The sequence below is a fragment of the Gossypium hirsutum genome, chromosome A07 (assembly GCF_007990345.1).
Source record: "Gossypium hirsutum isolate 1008001.06 chromosome A07, Gossypium_hirsutum_v2.1, whole genome shotgun sequence".
Classification (NCBI taxonomy): Eukaryota; Viridiplantae; Streptophyta; class Magnoliopsida; order Malvales; family Malvaceae; genus Gossypium; species Gossypium hirsutum.
Window position 1 is genome coordinate 33,470,965 of NC_053430.1, and position 18,172 is coordinate 33,489,136.

The 18,172-nt window shown below is 31.5% G+C and overlaps 1 non-coding gene across 1 annotated transcript; it reads left to right on the forward strand.

Annotated features, from left to right (window-relative positions):
• Window positions 1–10,108: 10,108 nt before the first annotated feature.
• Window positions 10,109–10,215, forward strand: LOC121203844 (small nucleolar RNA R71). The gene has a single exon (XR_005898779.1). It is a non-coding gene; the product is annotated as a small nucleolar RNA R71 (small nucleolar RNA).
• Window positions 10,216–18,172: the final 7,957 nt, after the last annotated feature.

Below are 18,172 nucleotides of genomic sequence, written 5' to 3' on the forward strand. Positions count from 1 at the left end.
GTAAGAATATAGGCATTTAAACAAAAATGACGAAAGTTGAAACACTAGAAGATAATGCACTTTAACAGATTTAAATTTATATCTTCTTATATTAATAACAATATTTATATCAATCGAGTTAAGACTTAATCGGTAAGACTTTAGTTGATTTTAGAATGTCAAAATTTTTTTAAATTTTTTTTAGAGTATCAATTTTAATGTTTTAAGATAATCGGATTTAGAATAAGATTTTTTTTTTCCTTTAAATTTCCAAGGTTCAGAATAATAATATTTTGGTTTAAGTATCCTTCCATCAACATTTCTCTCTTGATCTGCATGATAATTAATCGGTGCACTCTAGAGGAGGCAAGAGGTCCTTGGGTTCTTGTTGCTAGCAAAGGTGATGAGACTTGGCTATTGGCGGGATATGCACTTGGTGCAATTTTATTGTAACATAGTTGAAGGCATATAGTAATTACTATAACATAGTTGCGTTTGGGTTATTGTAGCAGGGTTTTCTTTTGTAAAGTATGAAGGATTTGTTGGATTGTGCATTTGGTTAATGATAAGGTTTTGAAAGAGGCGCCTTTCATGTTTGGGTGGTTAAGGAATGCTAGAATTCTTGCAGAGTCATGTAACACCTCTAATTCATATCTGTTGCTAGAACAGGGTTATAGAGCATTACTGAAATTTACAGATCAAATAATAGACATTTCATATCAACTAGCATTCATATCAGAAACAAATTAAAATCAATCATATTGTCCCTTATGTGAGGCCTTGAGGCCCAAAATACATATTAGAAATAAATCGAAACTAAACTAAGTACTCAAGGAATTTTTCGGAAAACATTAAAAATTTTCAAAGGTGTAGGGAATACACGCCTGTGTGGCCAGGCCGTGTGTCTCACACGGTCAAGAGACACGCCCGTGTCTCAGGCCGTGTAGACATTGGAAATAGGGATACACGGCCGTGTCCCAGCCCGTGTCCAAACTTATGAGCTCTCTGACTTAGGTCACAAGGCTAAGCCACACGCTCATGTACTAGGCCGTGTGAGCATTCTATTTTACACTAATTAAAAGATACAGGGGACACACGACCATGTTACCTGGCCCTGTGTCACACATGGCTGAGACACACGCTTGTGTGGACGAAATAGACAATTTTTCTAACCACATTTCTCACCCAAATTGTCTTCAACCTATATAAACACTTTTGCACATCATCAAACCATATAAAACTACTTAAAACAAGCCAAACTCAAGTCTTAAACATAACATATGATCACATATATCCAAGAATCCCTACTTACCAAATTAACCAAATACACATATAAGCATATTTATATCTAATATACCAATCCAATCCAACCATCAATATGCTTATGAATTATCCATCATTCAACCATACCAAGCACACATTAAATATGATAATGCCACATATATATACATCAAATTCAAGCCATTCAAATGACTAATCACAACAAAACAATTGTTTGCCATCATTGGCCAAATGAACCTATACATGCCATTATAACCAAAATGAATTTACTATATATACCGAAATGGGCTGATGGATAGTGTGATGTAGCTCCGACTAGCTTCCAACCTTAACGAGCTTCCGAGTTACTGTAAAATAGGGAAATAAAACAGAGTAAGCATTTAAGCTTAGTAAGTTCGTATAACATGGAGTTTAATTTACCATTTATTCACATTTAAGATAAGCAAACAAGATATATCCAAAGCAATTTGTCCAATAGCCTAAACACTTATCCTCATCAACCATGTTAGTCATGTATTTCATATGAATATCAAGAAACATGTATGAGCTCAACAATAATCAAATTTCCATATACATATACTTTCCACATCATGTGTCCATATAAAATGTACAAATCATATCCCTGTATTTCAAGTATATACCCGTAATAATTCATCTTGAATTCATATTGTCTCATATCAGAACTTTGCTCGTTGAACCATTTAAAATATCGTTGGATACACGGGTAGTACACATGAAGTGTACAAATTTGTAATCCGTCAATTAATATACAAGTATGCCTATAGAGCATGTAATCGGAAAGCTCTTCCGAGTCATGTAATGGGAAGCTCATGTGAGCTGTATGACGGGAAGCTCTTGCGAGCTAATTATCAGAAAGCTCATACGAGCCATAAATGTAAAGCTCAAGAGAGCCATTAATCGAGAAGCTTATGAGAGCCAAATATTGGGAAGCTCATGAGAGCCATATAACGGGATGTTTATAAGAGCTAAATAATAGGATGCTTATAAGAGCTAAATAACGGGACGCTCTTGTGAGCTGTGGTGTGTCCACAACATATGCAGATTGAGAACACTTAATGACATGCCATTTGCATCCATCAAATTTCCAAAGTTCAAATGGGACTTAGTACTTGTCAGATATGTGAACAATACTTATACATGGCAATTATACATTTCACATGCATATCATTCAATTTAAACATATAAATATACAATTTAGTTACATGAACTACTTTGACAAGTATACATAGATTTGTAAGTATAACACCCCTAACTTGTATCCGACGTCGGAATAGGGCTACGGAGCATTACCAAAGTTTACATTTCAAAACTATCAAAATTTTAAAACATTTAATTCATATCATCAATTACAGCAAAACCAATCAATAGTATACATATTGTCCCTTATACGAGCCTTCGAGGCCCTAAAAATACATTATAAACAAATCAGGACTAAATCAGAAACATATAAAAATTTAAGGGAAAAGATGAAATTTACGAACTGCAGGGGTCACAAGGTCAAGAGACATGCCTGTGTCTTCGGTCGTATAGGCATTCGAAATAGGGACACACAGCCGTGTCCCAGCCCGTGTCCGTGCCTGTGTAACTCACTGACTTGAGTCACACGACCAAACCACATGCCCATGTGCCAGGCTGTGTACCCTTTGAAAACTACAAAGGACTTACGACCGTGCTGCCTAGCCGTGTTTCACACACGACTGAAACACATGCCCTTGTCTCTGCTCATGTGGACGAAAATAGACTATTTTACAAATAATTTTTCTCACCCAACAAAGCATGTACTTACAGTAAAAAATGCACATGTATACCACCATAGTAAGGCACCAAAATCATGCATAATCTAGCTTTATACAAATAGTATAACCACACTCAACCAATATGTACATAGGCATCTCAAATAACAACTTATAAACATGTACCACCAAGTACTCCATTTGGTCAAAATAAACAACTAACTTCTAATTTGATTTTCACCCATACATACCATAAATATTACTTACCAAAACACAACCCATTTGGTACCAAAATGTCATTCTTTAACTAATATTAGTTAACTAAAATACTTATACATAACAAGGTACCAAATCACCATATATACCGCATATCATAAAGCACATGCATATTCAACTACCATTTCATCTTTTATCATTCAAACAGACAAGCCAAACATTAACCATAACAAGGCTACTTATATACATGCCAAACTTTGCCACTATACAATCAATATACCAAAACTCAACCAAGTCAAATGGCCATTTCAACATTCAAACACATAGACCAATATTAATCAGAATACCTATATATGCCATTATAACCTTAACCAAGACATCAACATATACTGATATAATCGCTAGATAGTGTGATAAATCTCCGACGAGCTTCCAACCCGATTGAGCTTCTGATAGTCTGAAAAGTAAAGAAAAATAACTATGTAAGCAATGAATGCTTAGTAAGTTCATATAAACTTTAATCAGATCAACCCATTTCCAATATGAGATTTATACATATCAAGAATAATCATATACTGATACCACACGATTTATGAAACCAAATTCAACAACTCACAAAATGAGTAAATCTACAGTATCACTTATACGTATTATCTCTAGCATAGTAGGATTTTAAACAACTTTAAACTCTTCCAAATTTCTTTATTTTCATTTGCATTTCATTTCTTTCCACACCCGTTCCATATGCATAACACATAAGACATAAGCATATAATTCAACCATAGCCACAAGCTAGTGCAGTTAAACATAATCCTTTTTGAATTAATCACATAATAAGCCATTTCATAAGAAATTGCATACTTTAAATCTTACCACTTTTTCATGAGTACGAGCATATTTTCATTTGAGTACTTACCATTTCAATGCAACTTATAAGTAAACATAATACCATTCAACCAGTAGCTTGGCACTTGCTAAGCATCAAACAGTAACATAAGTTAGCATATTTGAACACATTTTATATAAATTTAACTTTGATAACCTTATTTTCTCAACACGTCACCCTTGAGTTTATTACTCGTCTCAACTTGCATAATTATCATGTATCAACACAACAAAGATATTCATATGTGTACATGTCATGATACATATCATTATCTCACCGTTTCATCATATACATATATCATCCATTTCAATATATCAATATATAAATCATTTCCATGTAATTCACGTAAATACCTGTTCCAGTTGGTATCGAACTCATATAGCCTCATAACTGAACTGTGCCTTTTTGAATCATTTAAATATCGATGGATACACTTATTTCAGATCAATACTAATAATAACCATAAGTCTTTCAATATTAATTTCATATGTCACTTACCAAGTTTTTCCAAATCTGAGAACGGCTTACGGATATGAGTACATCATTTTCCTTGTGCCATAGTCCAACTATGGTCTTACACATGCATTGCCATGGCCTTGCCATGGTCTTACATTTGTATTGCCATAACTCAGTTATGGTATTTTCGTTAAAATGCCATAGCCCAGCTATGGTCTTATATATAAACATTGCCATGGTCCAACCATGGTCTTATCCGTCAATTCATCCTTTGCCATAAAACGATTGTACCCAATCCTGCGTTGTACTTATTTTGAACATTTAATTCAATTTCATAATTCAACAATAATTTTATTTTCAATAGTAGATATGAATAAATAGATAATATCATTCATCAATTTAATAAATAAATATTAAAGTTTAACTATACGAACTTACCTGGCTAAATTGCAAAAATACCAAAATTTAGGGGCATTTTGGTAATTTTTCATTTTCTTTTATTTTCCACTCGATCTTGATATGTAAGGAATAAACATCGCTGAAATTTTCCAGCATCAATGGCTTCATTTTTTTCGTTCCATGCTTGAAGAAGACACCAAAATGATGATATTTTGGTTTCTATTTTATTTAATTCAATAATCAAATTACTATTTTACCCTTACCTAACTTTAAAAATTACACTAATGCCAAGCCATGCACATCCACTATAACCTTTAATAGTTTATTTACCATATAAGGACTTCAAATTTAAAGTTATATAGCTATTTAATACTTTTAGCTTATAGAACAAAACTTTTGCACTTTATGCGATTTAGTCCTTTTTGCTTAATTAACTATCAAAACAATAAAATTTTTCAACAAAACTTTAATAACACCTTAATTACACTCCGTAAATATTTATAAAAATATTTATGACTCAATTTATAAAAAATGAGGTCCCGATACCTCAATTTCTAAAACCACTTGACTTTAGGGTCATACCACTTGAACTTAATAAATCGCTTATAAAGCAAAAATCACAATATCAAAAACCTTTTTAAAATCACAATTAACTTGTAAATATTAAATATGATATTTAAGAACTTACTCGTCGGATTTGGTGGCCTCGAAACCACTTTTTTCGACACTACTGAAAAATGGACTATTACAGTAAGCTACTAATCCGATACTTTTTCTTTTCCTCGATCCAATTCCGTACTAGGTCTATCTAGATCTATACGAATGAATTTAGCTCAAGTTAATACAATTCTCATTCAATTCAGTCCAATACACATCTTTGGAAAAATTATTATTTTGCCCCTATACTTTAATTAATTACAATTTTGTCCCTAAGCTCAGAAAATGAAATTCATACAATTTAATCCTTATTCCAAGCCTAACGGATTTTCATATATAACAATAGTAGCTCATGTATTTCATAAAATTTAGAATTTTTCCATTAATTTTCCATCTTCTCAATTTAGTCCCTAGATCATAATTTCATCAAAATTCTCTTTACGAAAGTTGTTTATCTATCAACAACCTTTCATTTTCTACCATAAAACTTTATAATTTAACTATACTCATCCATGGAAAAACCCTAACACTTTAATAGTTTTGCAAATTAATCCCCGAGATAGCTAGATTAAGCTATTACGATCTCAGAAACATAAAAATCATTAAAAACGGGACAAAAATACATACCTAATTAAGAAAAAAAATAGCTTACTTGAACTCAACATCCATGGCTAGGGTTTCCATGTATTTTTTTTTAGGAAAGATGATGAAAATGATTATATTTTAATTATTTATTTCATTTATCATCATTATTTTATCATCTTTCCAAAATTAACCTTAATAATTTCTTAATTTCCAATGATGAATAATCATCCTTATCTACTGACTCCTCAAAATGGTCTATTTTCCATATAAGGACCTCCAATTTTAAATTTCATAGCTATTTGATACCTTAAGCTACTAGAATTCAACTTTTACACTTTGTGCAATTTGGTCCTTTTCATCAAATTAGACATGTAATTGGTAAAATTTCTTAACAAAATTTTTATACGATATTTATATCATAATGTAGACCATAAAATAATATTAAAATAAATTTTATTCTGACCTCAAATATGTGTTCCTAAAACTTGTTCCAATTTCATTGAAAACGGGCTGTTACAAGTCACATGTTTGTTAGACTGGTGGGGTGCATCATTTTTTTTTGATTTAACAATAATCTTGAATTTTTTATGTTGGATGCATGTGAGTGGTTATATGGAATGGTGGATAAGATGATAGACTTATAGGAAATGTTTCAAAAAAAAAAATTATAAATAAGGAGAGGGTTTTGGTGAAATAACTTATTTTGTTTTGAAACATTTTCTTGTGCTTTATTTTTGAAATTTTATGGAGTTCTTTCAATTTGGTGAAGGATTTTGTCTGATTGTGTAGGCTTATTTTGATAAGCATCTAGCTATTTTTTTTTATTTTTGTTTTATTTTTGAGTTAATGGTACATATTTTGTGTGCTTTTTGTATCTTTTTGGTCTAAGGATCTAATGTTTGTTATAAGTTTTGAAATTGTGGGTAAGGATGTATGAAGACATAGGAGTGGGAGTAAATATACTAGGAGAAGGGTTGGTAAAAAGGAAGATTTAGGAGGGACATTAAAAGAGAAATAAAAGATTTGAGCAGGGCTGACAGGCTAAACATAGAGACATTGATACCTCCATTGAGGTAGATACTTTTCCATGTCACATTGAGTATGATTTAATGAAGTTGATTCTAACTACAAGAGGGTTAGAATTGAAAAAACCTAAGTTTGAATTTTTTATTCTCAGTGACCTAGGTGTTTAAGTGATGTTAAAGAGCTTGGTCACAGGAGAGGAATATTTTTGCCATTACACTTATTTGAGGTGGGGTTCCTTAACCCTTGTACTTGTTTTTCAAGAATGTGTTAATGGGACATCACCTTGTTCTAGGGCATATTTTTAAAAGATGATATACTTTTCTCATTCAGTGTATAGTCACATCAATGAGGATATGACATATTTTAAAGCACATGCTCAACATTAGCCTATTCTAAAAAAATAGCCTCTAGTAATCTTTATTTTGATAAAAAAAGTTAATTTTTGTAAGACAAAATAGTGGAGATTTTGAGTTTCCAATGGAATGGGTATTGCCCATCGCTAAGTAATGCAAGAGGATTTCGCTTTTGGAAAGTAATACTACAAAGGCTCAATATAAAAAGTATCGACAATGTTGTTCATTGTCTATTAAAGAGACAATGACTATGAAAAATGGGTTCTTGTATTGTTTGGAGGGTAGGAGACCAAATGATGGGTTCTTGTATTGTTTGGAGGGTTGGAGACCAAATGATGTAAGCATAGATGGTGTAGAATTGGATGATGTAAAAGAAGAAACTTGGCTTACAAATAATCAAGCCTGGCCTTATAACACAGTTGATAATATAGGAAAATTTTTGCTTGGAGTATTTGATGAATCGAAGGGATTTTTTAGCGCTTTTTGTAAGTACCCAAAACTTTCTTGGAAATATAAAGTGCCAAAATATAGAATTATCTGTGGTAAGGCCTCAAAAGAAACCTCTATTGTTACGAATAAAGTTGATAATAGTATTGACATTTCCTCTAGTCATGCATGTGTTAGAGAGGTTGCTGCTACCAATTAAGGTGAGGAAATTTACTCCATGAAGGAAAATTCCAGGACTTTGGTAATAAACGTGTCCTTTTCAAATGATGAAATTCCTACCTCACTTGGTATATACTATCCATCTATGAAAGAATTTATGAATTGTAAATTTTGGTTATCCCTAGTAGCTCTAACGAAAGCCTTAGTAATAGTTCTAGTTTGTGTAGTTTTTAACAAAACTTTTTACGTTATGAAAAATTGAATTTAATTCATCTTTACAAATTTGCAAGTACTTTAGAAAGTATGGATTTCAGTGGTATTGCTATGAGTAGGATGTTTGGAATAGATAAAATGTGAGGTTCTTCTTCTTCTTCAAGGGACTAGTAGTCTCGTAAGAGACAGAAAATCATTGTTCTTCAAGAGAAAGAACAACATGAGAAAGAGAGGAAAACTAAAGGAAAGAAGGAGGTTATTGTTTTTAAGAGTAATGAACCAACCTCCAGTACTACACCTTTTAAAATTCCTGCTAGCACGACAGGTTTTTTTCCTACATTTGTTGCTAGTATTACTATACCAGTAGGTTTATCTAGTACTTAGCCACCTCTTGTTCGGTTATCTTTTGCTTCTACTACAGTTTCTTATATTATGTCACCTTTGTCAAGCCAACGCATGATTATGTTTCCTCATCCACCCTCAAGAAAGCCTACTTAATTAGGACCACACATTCTTGGTTCATAGAAAAGTTAGTGATTAAAGATCATGCTTAATTTAAATGGCATGATTATATCCCCAAGATTGAATTTTTATTTTGTGCAAAGAAAGTTATCCCAATTACTTAGAATACCATTGGTAAACTGTTGGTTGAAGTTGCCAAAATAAGTACTCCTTCAAGGTTGTTGGGACCATTGATGGCTTAAATTCAAGAGCATGCCCGACTGCATTTTTTTTAGATAAGTCTATAGGAGTTATGATAGAAACATTATATGATCTAGAGAAATTGATGCCCACCTATCACAAGTGTAAAAATGATGTTCCCATTTAAAAAATTGCAGGAGTAATCAGAGTTTGCTAAAAAGTTTGTTGAAACAATAAAGAAAAAAAGGCTCATCAAAATCTACGAACTAAAGGAGAAGTTGGTCAAACACAAACTGAAGGATATGAAGCAAAAGAAGACCACAAAGCGGGTCGAGGACTTTGAAATCAAGTTGACTAAATTAAGAGAGAAAACTCACTTAGAGAATGAAGCTGCTGAGAAGGAGTATTGGTTGGCATTTGTTTACCTTGAATATGAGAAGAAATTTAAGAAAACTATTGTTGATGCTCATGTTGGTGTGTCCAATGTATGGAATTCATCCTCCATAGTACTATCCTTGCTATTTAGGTTGCTTATGAACATTTAAATCTAGCAAACATGGATATGAGATGTTGTGCTAAAGTGTAGGTTGGCTCTGACATCTGGAATCCTTCTAGCATAAGTTAGGAGTCCTTTGTACAAGAATGGGGAAGTAAAGTTTTCTTTCCTCCTTCTACTTGTGGATAAAAGTGAGAATGTTGTTTTCGAGGGAAAAGGTGAATGTGAAGGAGATGAAGATGAAGAGGTCATCTCCCCTACCAATCGAGCTGCAACATTGTTAAACCTATTAGTAGTAAAATTATTAAGGATTGTGGATATTGAAGATACCTGAGCTACAAGTAAAGTGAGGGCGCCCACTTCATGTACTCCCACGACTCGTCTCGAAGTTGCTCGATTGGTTGGCCACTGGTAATCGTTGCTAGCAATTCTCTCAATAATTTCATAAGTCTCGTTATAAGACTTAGAAAGGATAGCACCATTGGTAGAAGCATATACTACCATCCTCGTATGAGCATTAAGACCGTTATAAAAAGTCTTTAATTGGATGCAATGCGGGATTCCATGATGAGGACATTTTCGTAACAATTTTTTAAATCTTTCCCACACCTCATACAATAACTCGTCATCCATCTGTTGGAAGGTTGTGATCTCGTTTCACAATTTAACATTCTTGCTAGGTGGGAAATATTTCATAAGAAAATGTTCTGCTAACTCTTGCTATGTGGTACTTGAATCTGGTGGCAATGAGTTCAACCAGGCTCGAGCAATATCCCTTAGTAAGTATGGGAACAATTTTAATCTTAGTGCATCTTCAAGTACTCCAGTTAACTTGAAGGAATCATTCACCTCATAAATAATCTAAGGTGAATGTGAGGATCTTCAGTAGGCATTCCACTAAATTGGCTCACTATTTGAAGCATCTGGATCATGACTGGCTTCAGCTCAAATTTTTGTGCCTCGATTTTAGGTCTCCTAATACCTGGATTAAGCTCATGAAACAATGAAATAGCATACTGTCTTAGAGCTCTATCCTTATTATCAGCAATAAAGATAGGATTTTGAGCATGATTTACTCCATTTCCTTGATTCTAGTTTTTGAAATTCATGGTCATTTTTTGATTTGCTTGTTTCTCATTTGTTTGAAAGTCTGTTCAATTTCAAGATCTTTAAGGAATAAGTTGATAATTCGATCAATGCTCATAAACACCTGAAACAATTACAGAAAAATATTTAAATTAAAATTAAACAGAAAATAAATCAAAATGCAAAATTAACAATTTCACAAATAATGTCTTTTAAAACAGTCCCTGGCAATGACGCTAAAAACTTGGAATGTAGAAAATGTGCAAGTGTACACAATTGTTAACAAGTAATAAAATGACAAGTAATGTCGAGTTATCGTACTCATAGGGACTGTGCAAGAAAATGTTTATGAAATGTAAAAATTAAACAAATTGGTGAGGAAAAATATGTTGATTTGAAAGAGGTGAAAAAAAAATCAAACTAATTTAACTAAGTGACTAATTAAGAGAATAAAATTAAAAGTTCCCATGCACGATTTTTAAAAATGAGTTTAATCAATATGACATAAATATGTTAGATCAATTTTATTCTTTAACTTAGGATTATTAAAACTATGTTCGTGTTGTTATGAATAATTCCACGACAACTTAGTAATTTGCTAACTAATGCACATACTTAATAAAACCCATTAATCTCTTGAACATATCTCTATGTCAATTCAAACAATTAATCAAATTTTTATAAACAAGTATAAGATTAATGTTTAGTTTAGGAATGCTTCTCAAAAGTGCTTTTAAGAAAAAACACTTTTGGTGAGAAGCTAAAATTTTCGCCTTATCAAAAAAGTACTTTGGTGAGAAGCTAAAATTTTCATCTTATCAAAAAAGTACTTTTGGGCCAATTTTTAGCTTGAGAAAAATATTTTTTCTCTAAAAAAGTAGCTCGTTTAGTAATGCTTTTGTTTCAAAAGTGATTTTTACCCTAAAAGTGCTTACTGAACACACCCTAAGTGATGTAATAATATATCTTTATATTGAAACAATTTAATCACAATCATCTTGCAAATTATGCAAGACTAATGTATTCTTTAATATTGTCGCGAATTTAACCTTCAATTACCTTAGAAGATTAAACATGCACCAATTAAATATTGTGTCCATTAATTACAATTTTAATCCGTTTAATAATTAATTCAATTATTATCTAACAATTTAAATGCAATCATAACATAAGCATGATTTTATTTAATTGAACAATTTACTATAACCTAACAACAACACAAACACATTTTAAATAACTTAAGCAGACAAAATGCAATTAATCTAACACTAAAGGAATTTAAGTTATTTTAATTAATTGAAGAACAACAACAAAAATATTCATGTTCATGATCACAACATAAACAAGAAAAAATAAAGAGAAGGGAATTAGAAAACAAATCTAAGTGTTTCTCCGAAGCCAAACTAGTACGCTTCTCTCTTCTGTGCTCATTCTGTTGATCCAAGGCCTTCACGAACACTTGAATGCTGTTATTCCAAGGGGCGTGCTAGCTCTTTTTCAAGAGGGAAAATCGGCAAGGGAAGGAAGACAAAGAAAATTGGAAAATAAGAAAAGGAATGGAAGAGAGAAAATGGAAAATAATGCGTGAAGTGAAGGATGCAAAATGAGGAAGTGAATGGGGCTTTTTATAGTGAGAGATGACAGCTAAAATTAGCTAAAAATAGCAGCCATTCCCCTTTCCCATGGTCGGCCATGCAAGGTGGAAGGAATGGTTGACTCAACCTTGTTATTTTTAGCTTGTGGCTAAAAAAAGAAGGCATAAAAAGGGGAGGAGTTTGAATGGCATTTAGGAGGAGTTTAAGGGCTATTTTGAATTTTAAAAATTAGCTAAAATAAGCTAATTGGGTTAGCTATGTGGGATGGTTTGGGCTGCTCTTTTGGGCTTGTCCCTCCTCTTTCTTTACTTGCTCAATTCAAGCCATTTCCTCTACTTTGAGCTGCCCATTTTTTCCCAATAAAAATCAAATTGGAGCAATTGATTCGAGGAAGCCCAAAAATGTAAATTGATTTGAGGAAGCCCAAAAATCAAATCAGATCAATTTCCTCAACTTTCTTTCTCTTATACATGTATCTTAGAAGACCTGACAAACGAATCCAGGCCATTACGATACTCAAATAAGGTTGAGATGACCTGAAATCAATGGTCCAAGGTTGCACCATCAAGTATTGCCAATAAATGACCCATGGTCCTTGAGACAACACCTTATCATAATCCTCTTTGTTCTGAAATTTTGTCAAAAAATAGCCATTTTCAATCTCCATCAATTGGAATGGCATATAGGGCCTCCATAGGTTATATGTTCTACTTTGAAGGGCAACGTATCCAATATTTAGTCTCAACAATTTTAGAACCATAGTAGTATCCATGTCTTTTGATCAAGAGTTGATACACCTTATCGAAGAACTCCATCCCATTAACAACCGACCTTGTGACATCCCCTTTGAAAAGTTTGAAATCATCATCATCATCATCAAGCCTGTTCAAGTTAACCGACTTCTTGGATTCGGCAATGCCTTTCCCAGTTAACTTATCTTTCCACAATAGTCTTGCTTCAGTTGACGCGTTGGCAGCTATATCCATGGCCGTTACTACCATATCATCCTTAAACCACACTTTCTTGGTGCCTCGATCTTAATTAGAACATGGCTCGGCTCCATCACCATCATAAGAATTCACCATAAGAAAAAACTTAGAAGTTAACCATGTTATTTTTAAATCTATGTTATAAATATTTGATTTTTAAACAAATTAAGATCCATAAATTTAAAAAATATATAAATAATTCAAAAATCAGATAAACTAGAAAATTTAATAAATATATATATATGATAAATTTAACTATTTTCGTTATGAATTTTGGGTTTTTTCAAATCAAATTTTAAAAAATCGGTGATAAAATAAGTTTATGAGATTTTAAGGGATAATTTTTAAATAGAACTTCGATTTTATTTACGTGATAAAATCTTATTTATAACACTTTTTTAACGTGATAAAAGTTGAAACAAATCTGAATAAAAGTGGTAAACAAATGATATTATTAAATTCTTCTGTGTAATATACATCATGCATGCAATACAAGAAATATATATATATATATATATGCATTTTCAACGAAATACAAAAAGTTCTTTTTCGAGTTTGTGATAATTAAAAGAGTAGAGTAAATACATTCCCCAAAAGCTTCACAATACCACCTCTTACATTGGTTTTTGCATCAGTGGAAAATAAAGAGGCATTTGCTGCACTTGGACTACTTAAAATCCCTGAATATATTATACTTTGTTTAATTTCCATGAACTTTTATTATATATTCATTTTAATTCTTTTCTTTTTGTATATTTCATTTTTATTATAATTATTGACAGGTGTTGTAACTTATGCACTTTAGCGCACTCGAACCCACGTTTTATTGCATTGGCAATAATACCTATACTAATTGAGTTAAGACTCAATCGACTGTTTTATTAACTGTTTTAATTTTTTTCAAATTTCTTAATATGCATGTTTTAAAAAATATAGAATTAACACACTATTTAGAATATTGTTTAGATTTAACATCCAATTGATTTAAACATTGCTTAATTTTTTAATAAATCAATCAATTTATAATTTTTAAAACATTGTTTTAGAAAGAAATTTAATAAATATGCAGTTTAAATTTTAAATAATCATATTTTTAATTTTAAACTGACTTCAATTAGGTTAAAAATTAATTTAAAATATTTTTTTATAAACATAAAAATTGTTCAGGTCAATAATTTTAATAAAAAAATTATTAAAAAGTGGTTGAATAGAACGTATTTTTGTTTAAATTAAAAACTCATCATACCAGGAAATTTACAATATTATAGTTTGCGAAACACATTTTTAAATTTACAATATTTTAGTAAAGCTTTTATTAAAAATAGGTTGAAATAGAAAACATTATTGCTTGAAAAATTATTATAAAAAAATTATTGCTTAATAGTTATAATCATGTATGATTTATATAATAAAATATAAATCTATAAAAAAAATGCTATTATCTTTTATATTACACATTTAAGTATATGTTTTACATTTAGTTCAATAATACAATTTATTAAATTATTTCTCATCTTATCAATAAAATTTATAAAAAATAAAATAAAATATGATTTAATATAATATTAATTAATAGATGTACGGGTAAGAAAAACTAAAATATATATTTATTAAAAATCATCTGTATTTAAAACGATAACAAGTAGATAGTGTTTTCATTTGGGCATAACTTAAATGAAAACTGTTATTTATGGAAATAAATGTTATAATTTTTTTAATTATTAATTTGTTTTAAAACTATACAAAATGTTGATTGATGGACGTCGAAACCACTAAATATAAATTCTTACAATAAAATAAAGTAAATTGAAATATAGAGTAGCAGGGTCGAATCCACAAGGACTGGTTGTCTAATTTCGCCTTTTCTCGTGACTAGAATTGTTATCGTTATAATAGTCGTGCCCACGACCAGGGTAATATCCCAAATTAGGGCCTAATTGGAATAGTGGTTTTGTGACCACAAATCCGAGATAGAAATAATTATTTTATGATTATTTTGAGGTCTATAATATGATTGCATGATTGTGTGAAAATTTCGTGAAGAAATTCTATGCATAAAGTGCTTAACTTGAAGTTAGGGACTAAATTGAATAAGTTGCAAAACTTGCATTCTAGAAGTTTCTAGTATGAAATTGCTTTGAAATATTAATTAGGAGGTCTTAATAGAAATTTGACCAATTTCAAAGTTTATGGACAAATATTGGACATGAATGGAATTTTTGGAAAGTTTAGTAGTAAGGGCATTTTGGTCATTTAGGGGTAAAATGAATTAAAATACAAAATTAAAAGCCAATTTTGCTCATCTTCTTCACCATGGACGTGTATGCCAAGGGAGACTCCGTGGCTAGGGTTTCCAAGCTTCCAAGCTCGATTGTAAGTCCGTTCTAGTATCGTTTTTAATGATTTTTACGTTTTTGGAGTCCCAGTAACTTGATTTAGCTTATGCTAGCAATAATTCAACCTAGGGTTCATATTTGGAAAAATACCCATAGGTGAAATTTGTGTATTTTGGTGTTTTATGATAGAATATGAGGTTTTAAATTATGTTAGATAACTTGTGCTACTCGGTTTTAAGTGAAAACGAGCAAAAGGGCTTAATCGGTAAAAATACCTAATAGTCATAAGTACATGTTAGAGTGAGAATTTGATGTTGCCATAGAAGGGAAAAATGATCAGCATGTCATAAAACATAATAAAATAGGATGAAGTTTAATTTCCGAACCTTGGGGCAAAAGTGCAAATATGCAAAAGTTTAGGGGTCAAAATGAAAATTTTTAAAAATATGATTTTTGGACCTGTATGAATAGTGTGACTAATTATAAGGCTAAATGTGAGATTATAGATGAAGGAAATTGAGATTCGGGCTTAAATCGGGAAAATACAAGGTTGTGGACTAAAATGGTAAATCGCTGTTTCTGGATCGAGGTAAGTTCGTATGATAATAATAATGAAATGTTATGTTTGAATTATATTTCTTACTATTATTTTATATATTTTATGATTTAATATATTGGAAAAGTTGATGGAATGGTGTTTATGATGTGGAAATATGACATGAAAGAATGTTACATGAAATGCAAGAAAATGAAGATACATGACAAGTGATATATGAAATATGTGATATATGTTATGTATTCTTAAAAGCTGATTTAATATTTGAGTTATGTCTTATTATACTATGAATGGACAATTGGTACTATGGATAGTGAGATCGACACTTCGAGTAAATTCGTACATAAATAATCTATCGATTCTTTTTATGTTATTATATTTTGATATCATATGAAATGTGGCTGCCTATCAAATGGTTATTTGATGTAAGTTATGAATTTAAATTGATTATGGACAATTTAGTAAAATGTTGAAAAGTGAGGAATTTCCCGATTGAACCTTCAGAATAGAAATGATACAAATGAACTATTGTGAGGTCACATGTGTAGTACTAAGTGCAGGCTACTACGTGTACCGGATAATTGGTTGCATGTGTAGTACTAAGTGCAGGCTACTACGTGTATTAGATGGTGAGGTCACGTGTGTAGTACTAAGTGCAGGCTACTACGTGTACCAGACTGTTGGTCGCATGTGTAGTACTAAGTGCAGGCTACTATGCGTACCAGATAGCTTCGGCTACAAGTGTGGAAATGGGAAAATGTGCAGGCAATTGTGTATCTGTTATTATTCCGATGAGTTCAACGGGAAATCGATTAAATGAAAATACATGTGAAAGTGATTATGTGATGAACAAGTGCAAGTATATGTTTATTTGAATTTATGAGCAATATGCTCAATATTTGAGCGAACCTCGGTAAAATGGAATGGATTAAGTGAAATTGTGTAAAAGTGAACTTTAGTAGTAAAACAGTATTAGACAGCAGCAGTGCATGACTTTGAAAATTCACCAAAAATTGTGTAAGTTGAATTAAATTTTAAAAAAATTGAAATAAAGCTTAATGAGTCTATTTTCACATGAAAGAAACAGAGGAAGTAAAACAATTCTATATTGTGTGATATTTGGATTCTTGTGAAATAGGGTCTGAATGAATTCGAGATCCCCTTTTCTGAATTTAGAAATTCACCATAAATTGTACAAAAATTATTGAGAGTCATACCTTACATGCATGGATTCCTTATTGAATTCAATTTTAACGGAAACAAACGGCATGGTCGTTGGAATTCTGTACAGGGAGAAATTTGGTTTTTAGTGTACAGGGGTTAGAGTAGTCATACCCTGAAACAGGGGAGACTTTAACTAATAAACTGTACTAAATGGCCCAACCAAAAATTCTAGAAAAAATTTAGTAAGTAGACATATGAGTCTAGTTTTATAAAAAATTTAGGGAATTGGATTTCAAGTTTTGTAACTTGAGATATGATTTTTTTTAACACCGGGACTCCAGAAAACAGCCTGTCCTGAATATGTGTAATTGTACAATTATAGTGTTTTATCTTGAAAAGCATGGTAGTAATTGCTTATTATTTTCATATGAACTTACTAAGCGTAAAGCTTACCCATCCTATCCATTTCTTTAGTATTGGCAGGTCGGCTCGGGGTTGGAGATCGTCGGAGGCAAAATCACACTATCAAACTATCATTTTTGGGAAAATTAATTCAAGTATTAGAAATATCAAGTGAGTGGCATGTATAGGAAGTTGGTTTGTGATATGTATTTTTATTATGATTTTGACCATACGTATCAGTCTGCATTGAGTTATCGTATAAAATCATGAGATGTGGTCCTTATCCATTATGGTTTATAAGTTTAATTAATCGTGCCATGTCCTATGTTTTTATGTGATGATATAGTTAGCTTTGTTTGTTATGCATGTGTTCGAAAAGTTTTGTATTAAATGAAATTTTATGGCCCAGTTTTCGTCTATGTGTATTGTTAAGTTTGGTAATGCCTCGTACTCTGTTCCGGCCTTGGATACGGGTAAGGGGTGTTACATTTAGTG